This window comes from Chlorocebus sabaeus, chromosome 16, assembly GCF_047675955.1.
Source record: "Chlorocebus sabaeus isolate Y175 chromosome 16, mChlSab1.0.hap1, whole genome shotgun sequence".
Lineage (NCBI taxonomy): Eukaryota > Metazoa > Chordata > Mammalia > Primates > Cercopithecidae > Chlorocebus > Chlorocebus sabaeus.
The window spans coordinates 46,463,629-46,485,408 of record NC_132919.1 but is presented as its reverse complement, the minus strand read 5'-3'; the positions used below and the strand labels follow the sequence as shown (position 1 = coordinate 46,485,408).

At 35.1% G+C, this 21,780-nt stretch overlaps 1 protein-coding gene across 1 annotated transcript in view; it reads right to left on the bottom strand.

The window, feature by feature from the left end:
• Positions 1-21,780, bottom strand: part of CA10 (carbonic anhydrase 10) — a 556,758-nt gene that overhangs the window by 348,620 nt on the left and 186,358 nt on the right. The gene's annotated exons all lie outside the window — the stretch shown is intronic.

Genomic DNA, 21,780 nt, shown 5'->3' with positions numbered 1-21,780 from the left:
TATAATAATGATATTAAAAACACCTGTATACTCATTTTCCATCTTTATCAAATCTCAATATTTTGCCATTTGATTCAGATTATTTTTAAAGATATAAAACAATACTTGGTTCTCCATAAAAATCTCCTTGAGTCTAAGGAGACTTGATTCTGATTCTTCCTACTCAGAATTAATCACTCTCCTGATCCAGCATTTATGGTTAATTGGCATGATTTTAAATATTCACTGCACATGTATGTATCCCAGCAGTCATATTTGATTGTCTCTTATGTTGTTGGACACATTTGACATCATTCTATGTATAGATCAGCTGTACATATGTTGATTTTCACTCAGCAATACATTTGTGATTTTTGTAGATGTAGTTCACTTACTGAATATTCTGTGTAGTATTTTATTATGTGAATACACAAAAATAATTCTCTTCAATGGATAGAAATTTTAGCTTCTCATTTGATTTTTAATGTAGAGTAAGAGAAACATACAACAGTGCACGTTGCAGCACTGCTTGTATTAGCAAAAACAGGAAGTGGATCTGGAATGATCCATTAACTATGAATCTTACCCATCCTTAAACACCACTTAAGCCTTTAGGGTAGAAAAGAAATTATGAGAAAATCAAAATGATACATTTGGCAGTGGTGAGAGGTTTCCTGTTCCTTTTGGTTCAGCAAAAAAACTTTTTATTCTTTAGACCTACAAAAAAGCAGAGGCTTTTTTTTGACCCACACCCAAAGCAGATGGAAATCAGTCAGCATTTTTAAGGGAACTACACATGCTACGGGGGCCCTTTAGCCTCTGCCAAGCTCTTCCAAGTCTCAAGAACAGAGGTAGGAGATGTTTTTCATGCTATTATACAGAATGGTAGAATTAAGTCCAAATGGCACCTGTAGTCTTACCTCTTTAAATCTCAGTTTTCTGTATTCAGCACTGGCCCAGATTGCTTTTATATTCTCTTGAAATAGTATGCTCTTTTACAACAAATTTTATTGTTTTTTCTCAGTTTTAAAATATGCCTATATTCTACAGAATAGAGGGTAATAGATGAGCTCAAGTATTTTTCGAGTTAATTAAAGTAGAACTTGGATTTTTTTCTTAACGATTTTATACAAATTGAAAGAAAAGCAAGAAATGTTATTCCAAGGTGTTCAAGGCAGACCTTGTACCATCTCACTTCCCACTGGTTCTGAAACATTTACATTTATCACTTTTTTCCTTCTGTTTATTATTAGAGCATCTAATTTCATAGGCATGGTGGTAGAACATTGGGGTGAATAAGATGATGTCTGCTCTTAATAAGTTACTTGCTACTCCCTGAATATATGAAAAGTTTTTTTTATAAAGAGAGAGTGATGATATGGTTCACTGATGAAGGCAGGAGATTGAGGAGTTCTGGAGAGTCACATAGGAAGCACATTCCACATAGAGGGTGGATGCAAGTGAAGGCCAAGTTATAACAACCTATTACTGCCTCCAAGGAGCACTTGCAATAGCACAAGTACTTAGAGTCCAAGTCCTGGTTTTCATAGTTTGCCCAATTCCATCACTGCCCAAACCATGATGTAAGAAAAATAATACAACTTAGTTCAAGAGAATAAAAACAAAATGGAGTGTGCCACACATCAGCTATATTGAACTATTTTCTGCTCTCCTAGAGTGCCATGCATTTGCAAGCCTCCAAGCCTTTGCTGATACTCCTGCTTTGAATGACATTCCCTGTATTCTGCACTTATCCACTGTGTAATGCAACCTTAAAGCTAATTTTAAGCATTGTCTTTCTAGGAAACCTTCCTCACTCCCCCCGAGAGGGGTGAATCATCCCTCCCTTGTGTGCATTCCCAGAGAAGGCTGTTTCTGCCTCCGTAAAATACAGCACTCAGCACAGTCTGACAAATAGTCTCGTAAATTGTGCATGCTTCTGTGTCCTTTACTCTCAGAAGGCAGGGACTCATCTAATTCATCTTTGTCCTGCCTTCAATCTGTGGCACAGTACTAACATATAGTAAGTGTTCAATGTGAAGTTCATTAAATGACGTATGTAGCTGAGAAGAAAAAAATGTGTAGTATTAGGAATTAGAGTAGTCAACAGATAATGGTAGTATAATTGCCTCAAATTGCATGTAAGTATGATTCTACTGAAAATACCTGAGTTTTTTTTTTTTTTTGCTTTTTTGTTTGTTTGTTTGTTTTTTGATAATTGGCATTCATTTCTTTGGCTCTACCAAGAGATCTTAGGTTCAATTCCCTGGGCAAGCAACCAAATTGTGTTTGTTTGAGTGGGTAAGTGAGGGTATTCCACATGAATCTCATTTAGAAATTATGTTCAAAGCAGGCCATTTGCTGCTGGATTCATTACCTTTCCTAGATAGCACATGGTGAAATGTTTGCTTTTATTAAAGTAAATAAATAGCTCAAAATTGTGCCCAGGGAGGAAAACTTAAAGACAAGAAGAAAAACACTAGACAGGGAATATAAAAGTGTATTATTTTTCCCTCAATATTATAGTTCATTATATTTTTGAAACAGTTGTGAATGGCTTTTCCCTAAGCAATATCTGGGCTCTTTTCTCTAGATAATTTACAGGAAAAGAGAAATATACCTTAGCAAGGCAGGCTAAGAAAAATTATTTTAAAACTCAAACTCATGAATATAGGCTAATATATTCATGATGTAAACACAATGCAAACAAAACAAACAGATAAGCAAAAACAAAACAAGAAGAAAACATGAGAATACTAATAGAAGAAAAAATAATAATTTGGTTTGGTTCCAGTTCTGGCTGTGAATAAGCATATATCACCCTCCATTTCCCATTGATTACAAATAAATAAATGTAAGGAGTCTATCTGAAAATTCAGAAAAGTAAATAATAACAGGTGAATTGCGGAACAAAATGAAAATGGAAAGTAGTATCAATATGGTAGTAAGTTTAATGGTATTTTCAGTTTTCTTCTTAATCTTCCAGCTTGGACCCCAGGACAGCCCAAGTCCCAGAACTGCACATCAAGCACAGACAGGAAATGCTTCAAGGGAAACATATGCACCTATCTCTATCCTAGAAAGGCCCCAGTCACAAAGCCTTAGCCTAGTGAAAGCAGCAGCTATGCATACACCTCAAACTCTGACTTTTTTTTTTATGAGTAGAGAAACTGGAAAACTGGGGTCTTGTAATTCTCTCTCGTCTGTTTCTCTCTCTCTCTCTCTCTCTCTCTCTCTCTCTCTCTCTCTGTGTGTGTGTGTGTTTGTGTGTGTGTGCGTGTGTGTGTATGAATCCTCATTAATTTTCTCTTTCCAGTCTCTGGTTGTTTTGCCCTCAAGGAAAGCAAGTCATCATGGGAAGTGTGAAATAGCACAGGGAACCTAAAACCCTGCCTTTTATGACAGAAGACCAGAGAAATAAGCCCCTGGGGACTAGGGAGTGAAGAGAAACCGTGGAGGAGAAAGTGGTAGAGAAAATGTACACCTAATTTTGTGTGTGAAGTCTCAGGCTCACCACTAATTGGCACATGTGTTGAAATTAACCAAGGCAGCATAACAACCACTTTAATAATTAAACTATGATATAGAACGAAGCTCAGGTTGACCCCTGGGTGGCTGGTATGTGTGTGGAGAGCAGACAAACTAGCTCTACAAAGGATCTGAAAACTAAACTAACATAGAAACCAAAGTCTACATAAAGCAGGTTGAGGTTAGAGTTATGACAAGAACCATGGGAGATTGATTACCTGCTAAGACAAAAAAAAAAAAAAAAAAAAAAAAGAAAAGAAAAGAAAAGAAAAGAAAAGAAAAATCTTCTCTAGAGGATTTTAACAGGACCAGAGTCTAATATATAATACTCAAAAGACCATAAGACAATCCCAAATTGCTAAAAATAGAAAAGAGTATCTCAAAAGTCAGTCAACTGACATCAATCCCCAAGGTGACCCATATGTTGAAATTATTGGACAAAGATTTTAAAGTAGTTATTGTAACCATCCTCCATGAAAAGAAAAATATTCTTTTAAAATGGATGGAAAGAAATGTTGTAAAAAAATAGAAAATATAAACAAGAAGTAAATATTTTAAAAATAAAAAATAACTAAAAAATGTACTGGATGAATGCAATAGCAGAATGGAGATGCCAGAAAAAAAAAAAAGAGTCATTGAATTTGAAAAGTAGATCAACAGAAATAATCTTTTATAAATAAGAGAGAAAACAAATAAAAAAACATGAGCAGAGCCTCAGGGACCTGTGGGACATGTCTTACATTTGTGTTACTAGAATCCCAGAGGGAGACAGGTAAGAGACTGATGCAGAAAAAAATATAGCTAGAAACTTCTTAAATCTGTGGAAAGCCATAAATTTACAGATTTAGGAGGCTGAGAAACCACTCCCCCTCAAAAAAATGTCATGCACTCTCATACCTAAATCACTAAAATCCAAAGATAAAGAAAAAATATTGAAAGCAACAAGTAAAATGAACACTTTACGTATAGAAAAAAGTAACTTAAATGACAACGTATTTTAGTGAAAATCACAAAAGCCAGAAGGCAGTATTATAATCTATTTAAAGTGTTGACAGTAAACCATTAATTCTAAATTCTATATTAGCCAAAAATATCCTTCAGAAAAAGTGAAATAAAGACCTTCTGATCATAGTGAAATTAAACTAGAAATCAAAAACAGATATTTAAAAACCTCTAAATATTGGAACATAACTTTCAAATAATCCAAATATGAAAGAGGAAGTCAAAAGAAACATTAGAATATATTCTGAACTAAGTGAAAATGAAAATATCACAAGTGATGGTCAGTTCTGTATTTTCAACTTGGCTAAGTGGTAGTCCTTATTTAATCAAACATGAGTCTAGGTATTGCTATGAGGTATTTTGTAGACATGATTACTGTATAATTATTTTGCTTTAAGCAAGATTATTAGCTAAAGGCCTTAAAAGCAGAACTGAGGCTTCCCTGGAGCAAAAGTAGACATTCTAACTATAGATTGCAACTTCAGTTCCAACTTACCAGGAGTTCCAGCTTCTAATGGCTTGCCCTATGAATTTTGAACTTGCCTAGCCAGAACCCATAATTGCATAAGCCAATTTCTTGCCCCTACTCTCTCTCTACCTACCTACACACACATACACACTCTCTCTCTCTCACACACACACACACACAGAGCTTCTTTTGTGGAAACTGACTGATATACTTCTCATTAAAATTTCTGTAATGCATTTAAAGCTTTAGAGAAAAAAGTCATACATTACTGAAAAGTTACAGCCCTAAATACTGAATTATAAGTGAAACATTCAAATCAATAACCTAGGCTTCCATATTAAAATATTAGGAAATAAAAAACAAATTAAGCCAAAACCAAGCAGAGAAAGAGAAATGTTAAAGACAAAAGAAAAAAAAAATAAAGGAAATTTAAAATAGAAAATAAGAGATAGAGCCAATGAAATCAAAAGGTGGTTTGTTGAAAAGGTCAATAAAATTTGATAAACCTCTAAGAAGACTGACCAAAGAGAGAAGTAGAAAATTACTATTAGAAATGAAAGAAGATATAACACTACAGACCACACAGACATTAAAATGATATTAAGAAAAAATTATAGACAACTCTATTCCCCAACATTTGACAACTCAGATTAAATGAATCAATTTATTGAAAGATTAAAAACTACCAAAACTCACAAGAAATGGGGGAGGTAGTGGTTACCTGGATCAGCAGTCTGAGGCAATCATCCCTTCCTGTGCATAGATTCTGGTGCAGGGATGCCCTCTGTGCTTCGCGCCCAAGCAGATCTCCAGGCATTCAAAGCACCAGCTCATCCAGATTGACAGCCTAAGCTGCCTCACCCTTCCTGCACAGAAATCGTGGTGCATCCAGGCCCTCTCCACTTCATGCCCAAGCAGATCTCCAGGCAGTCAAAGCACCAAGTCACCTGGATCAGCAGACTGAACCACCCAACTCCTCCTGTGCAGAGACTGTGGTGAAGCAGGGCCTCTCTGCCCCATGCCAAGGCAAATCTCCAGGCAGTCAGAACACACATTTGCCTGGATTATAAGCCTAAACTGCCCTCCCACTTTCTGTGCAGAAATTGTGGTGCAGTGGAGCCCTCTACACTGTATGACCAGGCAGATGACCAGGCATCTGGAGCACACACTTTCCTGGATCAGGAGTTTAGGCTGACCTCGCCGCTTGTGCAGAGAACTTGGAGCAAAAAAGTTTCCCAGGCCCTTGCCTAGTCACACCTTTGGGGGCTTGGTGGCCCTTCACTGGTTTCTCCCTTGGTGCTGATGCATGTGGCTGACACTGGGGGACCTGTACATGGGCCTGCCCAGTCTGACCTCACCCATCTGGCTCCCAAACTCCTCAGGACTGAGCAGACAGCTCAGACCACTGTGGGCTCCATAGATGAGCCCATTGCTAGAGGTAACAGAGAGCTTCTATTGGTAAACAGGAATAAAATATATACCCAGGCATGTTGGCCACAGTCAGCTCTTACCCATAAGTACCATCTACTGGCTTTTAAGTCAAACCACACAACTCAATATAAAATTTACCAAAAGGAAGTGCATATGGCTATAGAAACAAAACAAAAGCCATACTCAACATTCTCTATGGTTACACCCCATAGGGAGGGAGGGGAAAGAGAAAGGGAAAGAAAAAACCCACTAATGATATTATAGGGAAATAAAGAAAAAAGGGAAAAATCCTACACATAGTTAAATAATTATAAAAATTAGAAGTCCTATCATCTCTGGATGAGAAAAAAATGGTGCAAAAATTCTGGCATCATGAAAAATCTGAATGTAGTGATGCCACCAAAGGATCACAGCAGTTCTCCAGCAATGGTCTCCAACCAGAACGGAAATTCAGAAATGATAAAGAATCCAAAGCATGTATTGAGAGGAAGCTCAATAAGATCTAAGACAAGGTTAAAAGTCAACACAAATAAACTTCTATATAAATCAATGGAATGAAGAAAGAGACAAACATCTTAAAAATAAATCAATCAAAGCTTCTAGAATTGAAAAACTCACTTAAGGAATTTCAAAATATAATTGAAAGCTTCAACAATAGACTGGACTAGAAAGAAGAAATAATTTCAAAGCTTGAAGACTAGTCTTTTGAACTAGCCCAATCAGACAAAAATTAAGAAAAAAAATTAGAAAAATGAAAAAAGTCTTTGACAAATATGAGATTACGTAAAGTGAACAAACCAACAAATTATTGGCATTCCTGAGAGAGGAGAAAACATAAGCAATGTGGGACACATATTTGAGGGGCTAATTCAAGAAAACTTCCCTAATCTTGCTAGAGAAGTAGACATCTAGATATAAGAAATTCGGAGAACACCTGCAGTATCCTACGCAAAGTGAACATCACCAAAGCAATTAATTACCCACCAGACTGTCCAAGATCAGCACTAAGAAAAAATCTTAGAGGAAGCTAGAGAAAAAGATCAGATCATGTACAAAGAGAACCACCTAAGGCTAACAGAGGACTTCTCAGCACAAACCTGACAAGTCAGGAGTGGCTGGGGCCTATTTTTAGCATTTTTAAAGAAAAGAAATTCCAACCAAGAATTCACAGCCTGTGAAATTAAGCTTTCTAAGTGAAGAAGATAAAATATTTTAAAGATAATCAAGTGCTGAAGGAATTTGTTACTATTAGAACAGCCCTTACAAGAGACCCTTAAGGGAATTATAAACATGGAGACAAATTAATGATACCTGCTACCATAAAAATACACCTAAGTGCATATCCCATAGGCCCTACAAAGCAACCAAAAAATAGACACGATAAAGCAACCAGCTAACAACTTCACAATAGGATAAAAATCTTGCATATCAATACTAACCTTCAATGTAAATGGTCTAAATGCCTCACTTAAAAGGCATAGAGTTGCTAGTTGGATGAAAAACAAGACCCATCCATCTGCTGTCTTCAAGAGACCCATCTCAAACATAATCACACTCATAGGTTCAAAGTAAAGGGCTGGAGAAGGTTCTTTAACACAAATAGAAAACAAAAAAGAGCAGTGGTCAGTATTCTTAAATCGGCTAAAATAGACTTTAAACCACCAACATTAAAAAAAGGACAAAGAGGGGCATCAAATAATGAAAAAGGGTTTGATTCAACAAGAAGCCTTTACTATCCTAAATATATATGCATGTAACATTGGAGCACATAGATAAATAAAACAACTTCTAGAACTATAGAAAAAACTGACACAGCCACACAGTAATTGTGGGGGACTTCAGTACCTCAATGATAGCATTAGATGGATCATCAAGGCAGAAAACTAAAAGAAATTCTGACCTTAGACATTTTGACCAGTTAGACCTAATGGACATGTATATAACACTCCACACTGAAATGATAGAATATACATTCTTCTCAACTGCACATGGAACATACACCAAGATTGACCACATGCTTGGCCATAAACCAAATCTCAATAATTTCAAAAAAAATTTGAAATTACACCAACCGTATTCTCAGATCACAATGGAATAAAAATAGAAATCCACACCAAGAAAATCCCCTGCCCCCAACAGCACAATCACATGGAAATGTAACAACTTGCTCCTGAATGTCTTTTGGGTAAAAAACAAATTTAAAGCAGAAATAAAAAAAAAAATCTTTGAAATAAATGAAAATAGAGATTCCATATATCAGTCTCTGGGATGCAGCAAAAACAAAAAAACAAAAGAAAGAAAAAAAAAAGAGGAAAGTTTAAAGGACTAAATCCCTGCCTCTAAAATTTAGATCTCAAATTAGTGATCCATCATTGTACCTAGAGGAACCTGAAAAACAAGAACAAACTGACCCCAAAGCTAGCAATAGAAAAGAAAAAACTAAAATCAGACCAGAACTGAAAGATATCAAGACCCCCAAATCCATACAAAGGATCAACAAAAGGTTCATTGTTTGAAAGGATAAACAATATCAATAGACCACTGTTTAGATTAAAAAATAAACAGAGGTCCAAATAAGCACAATCAGAAACAATAACAGTGACATTATAACCAATCCCATAGAAATAAAAAAGATCCTCAGACAGTATAATGAACACCTCTTTGCATGCAAACTAGAAAACCTAGAGGAAATGGATAAATTCCTGGAAATGTATGACCTCCCAAGATTGAATCAGGAAGAAATTGAAACTCTGAACAAACCAACAATGAGTTCTGAAATTGAATCAGTCACATAAAAAAGCCATAAACCAGATAGATTCACAGCTAAATTCTACCAGAAAAAGAAAAGCTACTATCAATTTTACTGAAACTATTTCAACAAATCAAGGAGGAAGGACTCTTCCCTGACTCATTCTATGAAACCAGCATCAGCCTGATACTAAAACCCAGAAAAGACAATTTTTAAAAAACTGCAGGCCATAGTCACAAAAATCCTTCACAAAATACTAGCAAATCGAATCCAGCAGCACACCAAAAAGTTAATTCACCATGATCAAGTAGGCTTCATTTCTGGGATGCAAGGTTGGTTCAACATACACAAATCAATACATGTAATTCACCACATAAACATAATTAAAACAAAAAATCATACAATTATCTCAACAGATGCAGAAAAAGCCTTTTATAAAATCCAACATCTCTTCATAATAAAAACCCTCAAGAGACTAAGCATCAAAGGAACATACTCCAAAATAATTAGAGCCATCTATCACAAACCCACAGCCAACATAATAGCAAACAGGCAAAAGCTGAAAGCATTTGCAACTGTTCCTTAGAACTTGGATAAAACAAGGATGCCCACTCTCACCACTCTTATTCAACATAGTACTAGAAGTCCTAGCCAGAACACTCAGGCAAGAGAAAAAAATAAAAAGCATCCAAATAGGAAGACAGGAAGTAAAACTCTTTGTCTTCACTGCTGATATGATTCTATACCTACAAAACCCTGAAGACTCTGTCAAAAGCCTCCTGGAACTGACAAAAAACTTCAGTAAAGTTTCATGATATAAAGTCAACATACAAAAATCAGTACCGGCCGGGCGCGGTGGCTCAAGCCTGTAATCCCAGCACTTTGGGAGGCCGAGACGGGCGGATCACGAGGTCAGAAGATCAAGACCATCCTGGCTAACACGGTGAAACCCTGTCTCTACTAAAACTACAAAAAAAAAAAACTAGCCGGGCGAGGTGGCGGGCGCCTGTAGTCCCAGCTACTCGGGAGGCTGAGGCAGGAGAATGGCATGAACCCGGGAGGCGGAGCTTGCAGTGAGCTGAGATCTGGCCACTGCACTCCAGCCTGGGCGACAGAGCGACTCCGTCTCAAAAAAAAAAAAAAAAAAAAAAAAAATCAGTACGATTTCTATAGACCAATAACATTCAAGCTGAGAGCCAAATCAAGAATGTAATCTAATTTGCAATAGCCATAGAAAAAATACCCCAAAATTTATCTAACCAAGAAGGTGAGAGATCTTTACAAGGAGAACTTCAAAACACTGCTCAATGAAATCATAGATGACACAGATGAAAGAACATTCCATACTCATGAATTGGAAGGATCAATATTGTTAAAATGGCCATATGGCCCAGTGCAATCTATGGATTCAATTTTATTCCTATTATACTACCAATGTCATTTTTCATAGAACTGGAAAAAACAATTCTAAAATTTACATGAAACTCGAAAAGAACCTGACTAGCCAAAGCAATTCTATGCAAAAAGAAGCAGCCGGAGGTATCACATTACCTGACTTCAAACTATACTACAAGTCTACAGTAACCAAAATGCATGGTACTGGTATAAAAACCGACACATTGATCAATAGAACAAAATAGAGAACCCAGATATAAGTCACACACTTATGATCATCTCATCTTCAACAGAGTCAAGAAAAATAAGCAATGGGAAAGGACTCACTATTCAATAAATAGTGCTGGGATAGCTGGTTAGCTGTATGCAGAAGAATGAAGCCGGACCCCTACGTTTCACCACATACAAATATTAATTCAGAATGAATTAAAGATTTAAAGGTAAGACCTCCAACTGTAAGAATCCCAGAAGAAAACCTAGGAAATACCATTCTGGACATTGGCCTTGGGACAGAATTTATGAATAAGTCCTCAAAAGCAACTGCAACAAAAACAAAAATTGGCAAGCAGGACCTAATTAAATTAAAGAGCTTCCACACAGCAAAATAAACTATCAACAGACTAAACCTACAGAATGGGAGAAAATATTCAGTAACTACACATCTGACAAAGTCTAATATCTAAACCTATAAGAAACTTAAACAACTCAACAAGCCAAAAACCAACCCTATTATAAAGCAGGCAAAATACATGAACAGCCACTTCTCAAAGAAGACAACAGACATGAAAAAATTCTCAGCATCACTAATCATTAGAGAAACTCAAACCAAAACCACAGAGATACCATCTGATATGTCAGAATGGCTATTATGAAAAAGTCAAAAAACAACAGATACTGGTGAGGCTGCAGAGAAAAGAGAATACTTATATACTGTTGGTAGAAATGTAAATTAGTTTAGCCACTGTGGAAAGCAGTTTGGAAATTTCTTGAAGAATCTTAGAACTACAATTCAGTCAACAATTCCATTACTGGATATGGATACACACACACACACACACACACACACACACACACATATATGAATATAAATAATTCTACCAAAAAGACACATGTACTTGTATGTTCATCGTAGCACTATTCACAATAGCAAAGACATGAAATCAACCTAAGTGTTCCTCAATGGTGGACTGGATAAAGAAAATGTGGTACATCTATACTATGGAATACTATGTAGCTATAAAAATGAGTGAAATCATGTCCTCTGCAGTAACATAGATGCAGCTGGAGGCTATTATCCTAAGCAAATTAATTCAGAAACAGCAATAGAAATATTGCATATTCTCACTTATAGGTGGGGCCTAAACCTTGGGTATTTATGGACATAAAGATGGGAACAATAGACATGGGGGACTACTACAGGGGAAAGTGAGAGAAGGGGACAAAGAGTTGAAAAACTGTCAGGTCCTACCTTGATGACAGAATCATTTACATTCTGAACCTCAGCATCACAAAGTATACCCACGTAACCAACCTGTACATGTACCCCTGAATCTAAAATAAAAGTTGAAATTATAAAAAAAAAAAAACAAAAAAAAAAAAACAGGGAGGTAGAATACGAAAAATGACCTCTCAGTATTTTCCAGCTTAATGCCTGGAACTGTGGGTATGATGAGCTATCATTACTGTGTGTTACCCTATATTGAAAAGGGAGATTATTGAGGTATAAGTAATCTAATCACATGATCCATTTAAAAGCATAGCGTTGTCTCCAGCTGAGAACAGAGAGGAAAGTCAGAGACAACCAAGTGTGGTGAGGATATGGAGCAAGAGAAACTCTAACATTGCTGGAGGAAACATAAGATAGTACAGCAACTCTAGTAAACAGTTTGATAATTTGTTATAAAGTTAAACATACATCTTTTATAACCCACCTAGGCCACAGCACAGCAGTACCCTAGAGAAATGAACGCTATATTCAATCAAAACCTGTATGCAGATATTTATAGCAGCAGATATTTATAGCAGCATTCTTCATTATCACCCCAAACTAGAAATACCCTAAATATCCTTCAACTGGTGAGTGGATAAATAAACTGTGGTTTGGTTGCTGAGAAGTATTCCGTGTTATAGATGAAATACTACTCAGTAATAAAAAGGAATGAACCGCTGATACATGTAACACCATGAATGAATCTCAAATACATTGCACTGAGCAAAAACAAAACAGATTCAAAACAAAAAACCGATTCAAAGGTTGCCTATTGTACATTTCCATTTATATGACTTTGTAAAGAAACAGACACTATAGAGACAGACAGGTAGTGGCCAAAGGTTAGGAAATGGGTATTAATATTGACCACAGAGGGGTAATACTAGGGGATCTTGAGGGAAGGGTGAGTGAACTGTTCTGTATCCTGATTCTGGTAATGGTTACGTGACTCAGAACTATACACCACAAAAGAGTGAATTTTATTGTACATAAATAAAAAATAAAAATGGTGAACTGCTTTGATTAGCTTCTACATTGTAATCTAAGATTTTAAATTCAAATTTGTATTTGTGTGGTAATGCAGGGCATGATAATACTCACCAAGTAGTTTTAGGAAAAAATGATTTACTCAGTTTAAATATTTACCTTGAAAACAAACCTATAAGGTGAATACAATCTCATTTTTAACCCTATTAAATATTAGTTTTCTTTGGTTTTTAACTCGAACTACATTGAATATCTTTTTTCTGAGCTGCCTTCATCTAATAGGCATTGCTCAGGTCTTAAAGAATCATCGAAGCATGGATTTTTTTTCTCTCCGCCCAGCTTTGATAAGAAAGAGAACAAAAGCCCACATATATTTGGATAAAGGGCAGCAATCTGTTCCAAATATCATGTAAAATGTCTTCAAAACCTAAATAAGCACGCTTTTTGAGCTTCACCTCCTGCCTAGTTCTCCACTCAACACTCGCACCACAATGAACTAATTAACAACAATGATATGGTTATTACAAATTATTTACCATCTTCTCTGTGACAGACACTTTGCTAGATGCTTTACATATGCCACCACAGTCCAGGTAAAATAATGGTTCCTGTTTTACAGATGAGAAAACACACTCATCTAGGTTAAACACTTGCCCAGGTTCACATACTTGGTAAGTGGACACAGCTGTAATTTCACAGTGCGTCTGAGTCCAGATTGACTATATCCTTTCTATTACTACTACACCACACTCATAGCTTTGTTATTTTCCCTTAATAGTTCTTCAAATGTGATGCCTTTTTTCACTTTATTTCTAGCAAACCGACTGACAGTCTTAGAGGAGAACAGGGTCCCCTCTAGAACGTCTTCCCTAATCTGCTATGTTGAATAAAAGAATAGATTAGAACCATAAGAAACAGCCCAGTTCTTATTTCAACTCAGCTACATATTCATATTTCCACGCAGATGGATATTTATTGAGTCCCCCCTGTGTGCAAGGGACTGTGTTAAGCAATGGAGTTTAGATCAAAAATTTTATAAAAGAAATAAACCATAAGAAATTTTTGTGGGGATCTTATGAGTAGGAAATAAGCAGAAAAGTCCACTCCAGGCAGAGGGAAACAGTATTAACAAAGAAATGGAAAAATAAAAATAAAAATTCTGCTCTGAGAAATCACCCTTTCTGCCCCTTAAATGCTCTTTGCTTCTTTTCACAGCTGTCTAACAGTGGGAATTGGATGCTCTAACTGCAGTGAAACCACCAAGGCATATGGAGCTACTGAGTGAGCTGTTTGTAGAGTAATATAAGTTCACAGAACAGCTAGCTCAAGGAGTGGAAAGGGGAGAGATGGAACACACACCTCAGGCCAATGTAAATTTTTACTCCAAATAGAATTTTCATAGGCTCTTTAATTAAAAAGATACAATGCAAGGCTGGGCAAAAGCTTGTCCAATTCTGAGCTACCCAAGCTAAGTCTTTACTTCATTTAAATCCTATTAAAGCACAATCTTCTCAAATATCCTTTTATGACATCTAGAAAGTCTTATTCAATTGAATTTTATGAGACTGTGGATTAAATATATATATGAAAAACAGAAGGAATTATCCAAAAAAGCATTTCCTTCAGGAAAGAAAAAAAAATGTCCTCCACGAAGTAAAAGGAATATTTTAGTTTTATTATTTTTTGTTCTTCTTACACATGAGAAATAAAAAGAGAACAGAAAGTCTAAAAATCGGAATTAAAAGCTACTACTGCAGCTTATTTTAAATTTTATCCTATACAGCTTTCAGAGAGGAAAAGCGATTCTGTTATCACCCTGCATACTTTTTTATAGCAGAGCATAGATGTGTTGCTAATCCAATGCTGAAATGACTATCTGGCTCATTCAGAATTATTTGAACCATTAGCTCGCATGAGATAAGCATGATATACATTAATCCTTTTGTGATCTAATCCATCAGTCTTTCCAAGTTACTAAAGCATATTCTTCAAAGATTCTTTATTCTTTTATCCTGAAAATATTCAGCGTTTTGTTTATTCTGTTTATCACAAATCACAGAGAAGTTTCATTTGCTTTCTTACTATTTCCTTTTAAAAATAAAGTAACATTTATATTGTAAGGTAAAATACCTACACAGATGAAACCAAGAAGAATCAGCAATAATAAGTGGTTTTGAGACTGGAAAGAGAAGCAGTAGAGAAAGTGGGCAAACAGTGATGAAAATTTACTTGATTACACAATGGACTTGCATGGGAAATATTGCCCTGATCATTCCATATTTGGGTAGGTACTATATGTAACTGGTGTTCATTCATTAGTGGGTATGATCTAAATACGGATTTCAAAATATACTATAAAATAAATTCCAGATCAGACTTTTGACTTGATTGGAATATTTCCATAAACTAAAGACCTAAAATGTTCATTAATCTCAGACCAACATTTTTGGTGGACATTTCCATGAGGACTGCCTAGAAATGAACCTAGAATACAACACATTCATTTTTACAGGCAACTCCAAACTTACAGTTTCTTATCTGTAAAAGGCAACATTATGCTTACTATTTTCATAGGATTAAGAGCGGAAAAATCATATGAAATTTCTACCCAACAATTTCTCTCCTAAGAAGCAGAAAATACTTAGTGAGATTTTGTTTAAGCCTGTCCTCGGGCATGATAAATCAAAAATACATCTGTGTATGAGATATGGATCCTGTATTATAAAGGAAATCTTCAGAAAGTCTAGGCTTTTCTTGTTGAAGCATAAAGCTTAGTTAACATTTTTGGGGGATGATCTAGCTAGAGAGCAAGCACTATAGAAAATTATTACTTGCTTAATCAGGACTTGTGCTATTTCAGATAACATTAATGTAGGAGTGAAAGTTAATCTTATTTACTGATTTTTATTAGTAGGCCAACCAGAATTTTAACAGGATATTGGAAATGTTTAAAAATACTAATGCATTTTTGAGCTTTACATTTCTACCATTTTAAAAAGAACTCTTGTTTCATAGTGTCCGGTGTTAATAAAAAGCTATTCTTACTTGTTTACACATAGACTAAAGATACTAGACATCTATTTTATTAGCCTAAGCTAGTATAACATAGTTAAAATAATTTTAAATATTTTTCTTAGAAATTATAAAAATTAAAATTGAAAATTTCATTAAGATTTCCTTTCAATTTATAATAATTATACCTGTATTCTACCAACCAACATTTATTTAGTTTCTATTGATTTGTCAGAGTAGTCATTTGATCACACTAGAGGGGGATTAAAAAATAAGCACAATTTTTTAATTTCAAATATCTTGCAGCCTTGGAGGAAGAAAAAGATATGGGCATATGTAATTACATAACAAAATAGAACCAGAAATTATAGAAAATGTGATATGTGAGTTATATAAGGGAAGCATGCCATTTGGGGAATCAAAAAAAGAACAAGATTACAGAAGAAATGTGAGATTACTCAGTTCTCCTTTCTTTTTTCTGGTCATGGAAAGGTTCAGACTGAACACTGAAAATTTTTTGGAGACCAACTGAAAAACCATGTGAGGGTCATAATTTGCCATTTTACTTCATATCTTCACTAATATTCTAATTCTAATATTTCTAATATTAGAAATAATTCTAATATTTGTATCTTCACTAATATTGAGGACTAATAAAGTCCTCAGTCTTTTCAATTCCATATCTGAAGTTAATACTCAAGATTATTGATGGTATTCTAAACTAAGTTTTGTATAATGCACTTTTCTGAACATCTAAGTTATCTGAAAGCAACAGTTGTGACCTTCATTACTGTTATAGATACAGAGATTAATAAGAATTGATATAGAGGTGGATAAAACCATTGATATAGAGATTTGTAAGACTCCTGGTCTTAGAGGAGGTTCATCCATTAAAGGAAGTGGATTCAGGAACATATAAATCTAATATACTGTAATAGCACAATGTACTGGGTGATCGAAAAGAGGCTGTTTGAAAATATCACACATTTCTGAAAACCATGTCTTAAAACAAAAAGTGAAATATCTAGCATCGTGTGCTAATCTTTCCACCTCTGAAGACAATGGAAAAGATTAAATTAGTAAGTAAAGGCAAGAAATGATAAAGAAAAAAACCAAAACCTTAGTAAACAGTACTAAAAGAACATGTCAAAACATGAAGGCCAGCTTATCAAGAGACCATCCAAATGCTACCTAAATAAAAATGAGGAAAAATGCAAGCATGGCTATTGAGAATCACAAGGACAGAATTTTACTCATATCACTTCAGGCTGATGTGGTCAAATTGATCACAAAACGTTGGAAAATGGGTCTGCAGAGTACTAGCCAATTGATGAGGCAGCATTCTATAGGGTCTCAATCTAATTTAGTATTAAATGCTAATTAGCATCACCATTTTCAGTTCCTGATATAACAGAGTAATGAATACCAGACCAAACGTCCTGCCGTAAACAACTATATGACTAGAAGTTACTATTTTCAGACATGGATAAGAGAGAAGACAAGGCTGTGATCTGTGAAAGAAAAACACACCAAGTGAGATCCATATTGATCCTGAATTGTTGCCAGAAGGCACGTTTCAAATTTTGACATATGGAGTGGAGCCCATGCAAAGAGGAGCGTTCTCAACTGGATGAAGGAAACACATTGGACTACAGGGATTGTGAGGGGCAGGAACCTTCCAGCAGGGAAGAGGACAGGAGGACGCTCTGCAGATAAGGAGCTCCAGAAATCTGCTTACGAGTCTCCTAGACTGTAGTGACTATTACAGTGTACATAAGCAAGGCTAGACTTCGTGAGGTCTAGCAGAGAATAACTTCTGGGGAACTGTGAGCTGAACAGAGTTTCTGAAGCCTGCATAATATGGGGAAATACCATACTTCTGACATTTAGAGTGGAGAGACTTTCCTAATGCCTCAAGCATTCAGCTGAAATTTCATGAAAATTGCAAATAAAGAATAAGGATACACGAGCCTTAAAGTCATCTTTAGACCCATTCTAACAAAGCCAAATCCAAGTCTCCACAGCATAAATCTGATTCTCCAGAAAATTAACTATCCTCTGTTAAAAAGAGACATTGCTTTTTAAAGAGAGATAGTAATATTTAGGCTCTAAATATGAAGTGACCATAATGTACATCAGAAAATAAAATTATTACTAGAACGTGAAGCAGGAAAATATGACACATAATTGGGAAGTATAATGTCAATAGATGTGGGTAAGACTCATGTTGTAATTAGCAGATAAAGATTGCAAAATTAGCTATCATAAATATGTTCAATTTTTTTCTTCAAAAAGAGAAAGTAAGCATATACTTATTACCTTAATGAGATTATATAGAGAATCTCATTAAAGAAAAGCTCCAAAAAAGAATAGAAATTCTACAACTGAAAACTACAACAGAAATTTTTAAAGAAATTGTAGGCTGGGTGCGGTGGTTCACACCTGTAATCCCAGCACTTTGGGAGGTGGAGGCAAGTGGATCATGAGGTCAGGAGATTGAGACCATCCTAGCCAATACAGTGAAACCCCGTCTCTACTAAAAATACAAAAATTAACTGGGCATGGTAGTGGGAGCCTGTAATCCCAGCTACTTGGGAGACTGAGGCAGGAGAATCACTTGAACCCGTGAGGTGGAGGTTGCAGTGAGCGGAGATCATATCACTGCACTCCAGCCTGGTAACAGAGTGAGACTTCATCTCATTTAAAAAAAAAAAAGAAAAGAAAAGAAAATTGTATAGCTTTATCAGTAGATGGACAATGCCAAATTAGTACTAGTAAACTCGCAGACAAGGATAAAAGGAGTCATGTAAACTAAAACAAAACAAAAAACTGTAAAAAAAAAAAAAAAAAAAAAAAAAAAGAAAGGAAGGAAGAAAAAAAGAAAGAAAAGAGCTTCAATGACCTGTGAGACAATGTCAAATACTCCAAATAGTCTAATGTGTAATTGAAGTGCTAGAAGGAGAAGAGAGAGAGAAATTTGGCAAAAATATTATTTGAAGAATTAATGGTCCAGCTGCTGAAAACTTATTTTACTATTTTACTGAAAATAAAATTTTAAAAGCTGTCAGAAAAGGCACATTACATACAAGAGAAAAATGATAAGAATTGTTGCTGACCTCTTATCAGAAACAAGGCAAGTAAGAAGAAAAGGGGACACATTATAGGGCTGAAAAAAACTCCTGTTCACAGTCCAGACTTCTATACCCAACAAAATAGCTTTCAAATATAAAGGTAAAATAAAGACATTTCAGTAAAAAACTAAAATGAGGAGAATTTGAAAGGCAAGAAATGTCATATCATAAGATTTTTATGTTAAAGGATAATGGAACACATATCTAGTTGAAAGAATAAATTGCACAAGAAATGGTAAAATGTATAGGTAAATAGAACTTGTGTTTCTTGGAGAGTTAATATTTTGAAGATAGACTGCAATAAGTTAAACATGCACATTATAATCTCTAGAGTAATAAATAGTAACCCAAAAAGGCATGGCAAAAATGTCAATATAGGAGAGGAAATAGAACACTAAAGATTATTCAGTTCACCTAAAAGGAGGTAGAAAAGGAGAAGCTGAAGTAACAGAGCAAACAGCACAAATAGAAAGCAAAAATGAAATAACAAAGAGAAAATATAGAAAAGTAGAAAATATAATCAGAGTGTGCTTAATTTAACTGTAAATAATTATATTAAGTGTCAACAGACTAAATGGCCCACTTAAAAGCCAAAGACTGGCAGATTATACTTAAAAACAAGAGTCTGGCTGGGCAAAATGACTCACGCCTGTAATCTCAGCACTCTGGGAGACCAAGGCAGGTGGATCACCTGAGGCCAGGAGTTCAAGACCAGCCTGGCCAACATGGCAAAACCCCATCTCTCAAAATCTTAGCCAGGCATGGTGGCACATGCCTGTAATTCCAGCTACTCGAGAGACTGAGGCAGGAGAATTGTCTGAACCGGGAGGCAGAGGTTGCAATGAGGCGAGATCACCTCACTGCACTCCAGCCTGGGCGACATTGCGAGACTGTCTCAAAAACAAATGAATAAATAAATATAAAAATACAAAAATTAGCTGGGTTTGGTGGGGCATGCCCATAGTGCCAGCTACTGAGGAGGCTGAGGCAGTAAAATCGCTAGATCGTTAGAACCCAGGAGGCGGAACTTGCAGTGAGCTGAGATTGTGCCACTAAACTCCAGCCTGGGTGACAGAGCAAGACTCTGTCTCAAAAAAAAAAAAAAAAAAAAAAAAAAAAAAAAGCTAGAGTCAACTATATGCACTTTATAAGGAATATTCTTTAAACACAAAGACACAGGTCAAAAGAAAAGGGATGGAGAAAACATTATGGAGATGTTAATCATGTAGAAGCCAATATAGTTATATAAATATCTTACAAATTAGACTTCACCAAGTAATGTATTATCATGGATAATGACACATATTTTATAATGTTGAAAGTGACAACTCATCAAGAAGACATAAATCTTAAATGCATTCATTTCATAGAAAATCTCTCAAACTCTCAAAGTTTTGGAACTAACGGGAGAATTAGATTCATTCACAATCGTAGTTAAAAACAATAACACCAGTCTTTCAGTAATTGTTGGAAGAAATGAACAAAAGTCTGTAAGATATAGAAGTTTTGAATAACACTATAAATCATCTTGACCTAATTAAAACATTACACATAAGAACTGCAGGATACATATTCTTTTCAAGATAGTCTACCAGTTTATTTCAGACTATCAATAATCATATAGATTGTGTTCCCTGGCCACACTGTCACACATTAAAAGTTAATCATTATTTTAAGAAAATAAACACATATTTAGAAATTAAACAACACAGTCCTAAAATACTTATGTGTCAGACAAGGAAACCCAATGGAAATTTTAAAAAATTATTGAACATAAGGAAAATACAAACACTATATATTAAAATTTGTAGAATGCAGTTAAAGCAGTTCTTCTGGGGGAAATTTATAGTGTTACATGTCTACATTAGAAAGGAAAATAAAAGCTATAAAAGCAATGGTTTAAGATTTCATCTTAAGAAGATAAAATAAAGAACAAATTAAACTGAAAGTAAATGAAAGGGAATGTTAAAAATGAGAGTGGAAAAAAAGAATAAAGGAAATCAACAAGATCAAAATTTGAAGAAAAGGTTTAGTAAAATTAATAAAACTGATCAAGATAAAAAGGAAAAACAAGAATCAGCAGTAGCAGAAGCAAAAGAAGGGATTTTTCTATAGACATTCTAAAGACAATAAAGATTATATATAATTTATGCTAATTAGTTTTACAATATAGATTAAATGGGCAGATTCCATGAAACAAAACTTAGCAAAACTAATAGAACAAGAAATGGAAAGTGTGACCAACCCTGTATACATTTTAGAAACTTAATTTTTATTAAATATTTCTTAGGCACAAATGGCTTCACTGGTGATACTATCAAATATTTAAGAACTGTACAATATCCATTTCACATATACTTTTTCAGAGAATAGAGGAGATGGAAAACTTTACATTTTATTTTATGAAAATAGCGTATCTTTTATACCAAATCCAGACAAAAGGGAAAAAAACCCTCAAAATCCTGACCAATACCTCTCATGAACCCAGACACAAAAATTATTAACAAAATATTAGTAAACAAAACCCAGTAACACATTTTTTTAAAAAGATTCTACATAATGACTAAATGAATGTAGTACAGGAATTCAAGGTTGGCTAAATATACAA